General features: G+C 40.9%; 1 long non-coding RNA gene across 1 annotated transcript; it reads right to left on the minus strand.

Annotated features, from left to right (window-relative positions):
- Positions 1-1232: 1232 nt before the first annotated feature.
- LOC124255831 lies at positions 1233-3595 on the minus strand. Its single transcript, XR_006892774.1, has 2 exons — positions 2942-3595; positions 1233-1705 (listed from the first exon to the last, which is right to left on the minus strand). It is a non-coding gene; the product is annotated as an uncharacterized LOC124255831 (long non-coding RNA).
- Positions 3596-6403: the final 2808 nt, after the last annotated feature.

Genomic DNA, 6403 nt, shown 5'->3' on the forward strand with positions numbered 1-6403 from the left:
GTGAAGTTTTTTCTGGATGCGTATGAAAAGGCAACGAGTAAACCGTTTGGGTATTTGATCATAGATCTGTCACCGAGAGGCGACCCGCGCTACCAGCTCAGAACCAACATATTCCCGGGTGAGGTGTTGACGGTATACGAAGCGTCCTGATAATCACCATGTCCCATCCGTTATCATCGGCGAGCGCGTTTCTGCATTTTATCAAAGATGCGCCGACGGACAGACAGCGGAAGTCGATACTGAACCTGATGACCAATGAGCAAATGGACGTACTGAGCGAAGTGTGTGTAAACATCTTATGCGGAAACATCCCAATTCCGCCCTATCTTAAGGAGAAGCTCAGACGCAAGAAAAGTCAGTTGAGAAAGATCGCCGACAGGAGAATAGGACGCTCTACCACCAAACGCCTCCTGTTACAAATCAGACATTTGTTGCCATTAATAATTAGTCTATTGAAGCTTAGATCCGAATCTGCACTCGAAGACGACGCATCAGAACAAGACGGGCACTATGGCACAGGAGATGGTTCTGATTCCGAAGGAGAAATATGAACGAAGCGCTCAACGAGCGATGCGTCCATCTGCATGAGGAAAGAGCGAAAGATAACAACGTACGAGTGGATGACAATGACAACTCAACGCCATCAAGTCATTACGACGAGACTACAACGGAACAACAGCAAACTGGGAAAAAACGCAAACTCCCCGCATGTCAATCGACTATGTATTACCACCCAAAAGCGAAAAGAATGAAGACTCATAGCACCAGCTACCCCAATAGCGTTGGTCATCAACACTGGATACGATATTGAAGGAATACTACACCACGAGCCGAACGGATACATTTTATCAGTGACTATCCTCGCATGTATCACGAATCGACTGTGCTAATACAGTTTGTAAATAGCTCCGTGTACAATCGTAGCGCTACTTCTCTATTTGTGTATATGAGTGGTGTACATAACTTACTATATATTCTGTTTGACCTAACTATGTATCCGTATTTAAGACGTGTATACTTCTCTTTTCCATTGATTGTATACTACTAATGAACAATATCAAGTATCACGAATCCACTGTACGAATAGTGTTTGTAAATAGGACGATGTGAAATCGTGGCGTTACTTCTCTATTTGTATATGTACATAGTGGTATACATATTCTGTTTGAGGTATCCATGTATCCGTAGTTAAGACGTATAGATAGATAAAATAAAACTCATAAACACAAAAGTACATAATAGTTGTATTTTATTTATATAGATATATAGATATACACCAACACCAAGGATATATGTATAAATATATATGAATCCACATTTCTGACCAGACCAACACGTGAGATTACAGATCAACATTATCTGGAAACGGGTTTCAAAGTCAAACATAACGGTCGAGTCGTCACTCCGTCAGACATCACCATTCGTTTCGCGTAGAAATACGACAGTCCCGAGCGCCTTTGCTGATATGTATACATGGTATTATTTCTACTTCTGAAACCGGTATTGACAATCGATCTCGACATTCCATCGCGCAACACGGACCGATAGAGATTCATTAGGTCGTGAACCTTTCTCTTGTTCAACAACGGTAGAACGGTTTCCTGGACACGAGCAGTTGAGCCGCCTCTCTCACGTCGTGATCTGATTTGTGTCGCTTCACTACCACGCTGTACGTGGGTTTGATGTCCCCGATCTTCTCAAACAGCTGTAAATAAAGAAACATAATAATTAAAAAAAAAAAAAAATTTGTGCAATCATCCAATGTTCCTTTAACACGTGCCTAAGAGATAATTGCTCTGATAGAAATGAACAATTGCTGCGAGCGAGCGTTTGTGTTTCATATACCGTTAAATAAGCTAATATATATATATATATATATATATATATATATATATATATAATACATCTTAAGTTCTCCCCTACCCATGCCCGCGCGTGCACACACACGCACGCATCACACACACACACACACACACACACACACACACACACACACACACACACACACACACACACACACACACACACACACACACACACATTAAATGGAGAGAAAAGTTAATATATAATTGTTACGTCCTTACCCTTTCTCGCAACATTTTCCGGGAAGCCCGGGTTTCTCGAGCGTTTGTGACTATAACCGCAAAACTATTGTCTCTCTAATGTTCACGCCAACCACGCTCTCCCCGTGCGCGCGCGCACGCACACACACACACACACACACACACACACGACACATCGTGGAAACATAGTGAAAATAGTGACATTTCATATACCGTTAAATAAAGCTACAATATAATTAACACATCTTAAGTTTTCCCCCTACGCATGCCCACGCGCGCACGTGCACACACACACACACACGCGCACACACACACACACACACACACACACACACGATCCAATGTTTCTTTAACACGTGCCTAAGAGATAATTGCTCTGATAAAAATGAAAAATTGCTGCAAGCGAGCGTTTGTGTTTCATATACCGTTAAATAAAGCTAATATATAATACATCTTAAGTTTTTCCCCTACCCATGCCCGCGCGTGCACACACACGCACGCATTTCACGCACGCATTACACACACACACACACACACGCACACACACACACACACACACACACACACACACACACACACACACACACGCATTAAATGGAGAGAAAAGTTAATATATAATTGTTACGTCTTAAGTTGTCCTTAACATAGGAAAATAGTGACATTTCATATACCGTTAAATAAAGCTACAATATAATTAATACATCTTAAGTTTTCCCCTTACGCATGCCCATGCGCGCGCGCGCGCGCACGCACGCACGCACGCACACACACACACACACACACGATCCAATGTTCCTTTAACACGTGCCTCGCGCGGATTAAATGTAGAGAAAAGTTCACACACACACACATATTGTTACATGTTAAGTTGTATCTACCTTTCTCGCGACTTTTTCCGGGAAGCGCAGGTTTCTCGATGATGCAAATGTATATTTTTGGATGTAGATGATACCTCCATCGATCTTGATTGAAATCTTTCTGGAGATAGTGTCCTTTAAAGTGACATAGGGCACGTTTGGGTTGCCGAACTCGTCGTAGTCATCGTCGCTGTCATCGCTTAACAGGATAACATCGCTTTCGGTTTCGCTGGTAGCGTCATCGTCGAGGTCTGTTCTCTGTTTTTGAGTAAGATTACTCAGCGCGTAGACATCGTCATCATCATCATCATCGTCATCACAGATCACGATATCAGTATCTTGTGAGGAGCATTCGGGTTCGTTCTTCCAGCTCACCGCTGGTCGCTTTTTCGTTTTCTTCGAAGAAGAACTCGATTCAGCTACTTGGGGTGCCTTACGTTTCAAGTTCTACAGTTTGGTTGTTCTGTTCATACTATAAGACCGCGTGTATGTCTAATTAATTAACAGCGGTCGCATTAAAATACTTTTAGCTACGTGTCTATATCGGACGTCTGTGTACTTTTCTCGCTAGCTTCCCGGGACAGGTGTTTACCCTACGCGGCGAGGTGTTTAATTAGTGGGCGACGGTCGCTCGCCGCGGCAGAGCTCGCTAATTGGGGTACCTCTTTTTATCGAAAAATTTAACAAAGGAATCCGCATTCAAAATTACCGGATAGCGACACATACATAACTACTAACGTGCTCCGTTCAAAGGATTAACCGGCAATACATTGATTGATTGCCCATTATTGGCTAACAAAATTACTGTTTTTTAAAGAAAGGCGGACATTATGCAATTAGTTACCAGGTGTGCTATCTTGGGTGACCAATGAGACTATACACCAATACCTGAAAAGATTGATCACTTTTTCGTATATTAAACTGTTAAAAGACACATCATTTGGAACAGTTTTGTGGATATTGATGGATACATTCCTCGAACAAGGTAATGGCCTGATATTGTTCCTATAACTTTAATCTGTTTTAATTTTAATATTTGCATTTTGTTTTTATTCATTTGTCGTAGCATTCAACAGAATCATTGTTTTCGCCGTGAAGTGTAATGGGACAGACAACATACACTAGGGTGTGTGTGCGGATTATGATTCACATTGGCAAACTATAAAATGTCTAGCTATTACAGTTCTGTTATAAATTCACTATAAGTATCAGCAGATCGTCTGCTTTTTATTTAGTTTCAAAATGCATACAAGTATGATCACAAACTAATTAGGATTATAAGACCAAATATAAAGACGCACATTGACTAGTATCTACATACTGGTGAGTGGACATTAACCATGTGAATGTAGCAAGAAATTTATCGCGCAGTATTGTAACTTCGACCCCCACCTCGCTTCCGTGGAAGAAATCGTTATGTTATAAGTTGTGTCATGCAAAATCCGTTTGGTTATGATTCCAATACATATTTAACTACGAGTAGAAAGTAGTTTTGATTTTCTAACTTGATGAAAACAAACTATAATCTCATTAATTCTAACAGACTTTACGATTTTCAAAAAATGGCGGCGCCCTGTCGGGAACATCCGCCAGTCTGAGGATAAATGCTATTTAGATTTGTTTTCACCGAGTTACAAAATCAAAACTACTTTCTACTGGTAGTAAAATATTTATTTTATTGATGGCCAATAGGATTTTGCATGACATAGCGTATAACATAACAATTTCTCTCCTGGCAGCGAGGTGGGTGTCAATATAATACTACATACAATATTATTGTTACTTCGACCACAACCTCACTTCCGAGGAAGAAATCGTTATGTTACAAGTTGTGTCATGGAAAATCTTTATGGTCATCAATCATATACATATTTTACTACAACTAGTAAGTAGTTTTGATTCTTTAACTTCCGTGAAGCGATCTGAACACAAGTAAGATATCGTTTCAGGCTTCCACAACGCTCGCTTCGCACTCACAAACATAACCCATTTAGCACGAACTGCGGGGTCCTGTGGGAATCTGTGCATGGTGACACCATCGCCCGACCCCCTAGGAGCAATTGACGACAAAGCAACGATTCGACATGTCGTCGTTGATGTCGAGAAATCATCAAAATGATGAGCATGTTACACACTTTCTATACAACTAACTGAAAATCGTTCCTCATATGACGTCACTGCAGTGCTCTGGCGACAGAGTTACGTAACCTGTCTGTGGTTTCGTTGGCGGGCGAGAGAGAAGCAGGCGACTTTTGGCCACTTTTAATCGCTCGGTATTAATTAACCACAAGTTTTTAAAGAATAAATTTGGTGTTCCGCATAAGACTAACCACAAATCTTTCATATGTAATAGTTAAAAGAGTAACAAAAAACAAAGTTTAGTGGTTCTTTAACTGTTAAAGGATGATGATGCTGAAAGTCACCGACCCTGTGTCCCCGTTGAACTGATTACACCATTGGGAATGAACTAATAATATTGTTCACACTGTTATCATAGTATTTGACTTTACAACTTGTTTGTGTGATCAATTATACACATACAATCAAATTCATCAAAATGCGTTCTTGTGGGCGTGGCTATCATGTTCTCTCTCCATTCAGCTTGAGGGCCTGGATACGAGTTATTACCTTCCGTCCCTTAAGTAGACTATTTGTTCATATCTTTTCCCTTAGAGGGAAATCATTGGCTTCATCGGCAGCAAACGGAAGAGAGCACAACCATTGATTCGTGATGACCTGTAATGTCCCCGAGTGCACCTATGGCTAAGTCTATATGCAAACAACTGCTTAAATAATGAGATGAGACGTTTAATTTTAACTCACCCACTCTTCGCTCAAGCAGATTTAACAGAAAGTTCTGTGCATGTATGGCTAGAAACAATTATTGTCAATTCTTGAAACAGACAACACCAACCTATCGAACACGATGTCGACAGAGTCAAGTATTCGTGCAATCTTTCAAAGAATTCCATTTGTTAAAGACAGTTGTTTTCGACACACGGACATGCCTTTAATACAGCGACAACTATGAGAAGTCGAAAGTCAACCAGATCAACCCCAAGAAAGGCCAATCAACTTCATAAAGGTCATGAACTTCAGGTTATAACACAAAGGACGTGTTTATTGTATGCACGGTATGTACCCATCTGATGTCACCGTCACAAGGGACCATGTGTTAACCTCAAACCTCACTGACAGGAACATGGATTTATTGCCCCGTCTCATGGAAGTGTACTGATCATGTAGTGGTACTGCTGAAGCTAGAGAACTGATCATGTAGTGGTACAGCTGAAGCTAGTGTACTGATCATGTAGTGGTACAGCTGAAGCTAGTGTACTGATCATGTAGTGGTACAGCTGAAGCTAGAGAACTGATCATTTAGTGGTACAGCTGAAGCTAGTGAACTGATCATGTAGTGGTACTGTTGAAGCTAGAGAACTGATCATGTAGTGGTACAGCTGAAGCTAGAGAACTGATCATGTA

The sequence above is a fragment of the Haliotis rubra genome, unplaced genomic scaffold (genome assembly GCF_003918875.1).
Source record: "Haliotis rubra isolate DU_JTF1 unplaced genomic scaffold, ASM391887v1 Scf61, whole genome shotgun sequence".
NCBI classification, from domain to species: Eukaryota; Metazoa; Mollusca; class Gastropoda; order Lepetellida; family Haliotidae; genus Haliotis; species Haliotis rubra.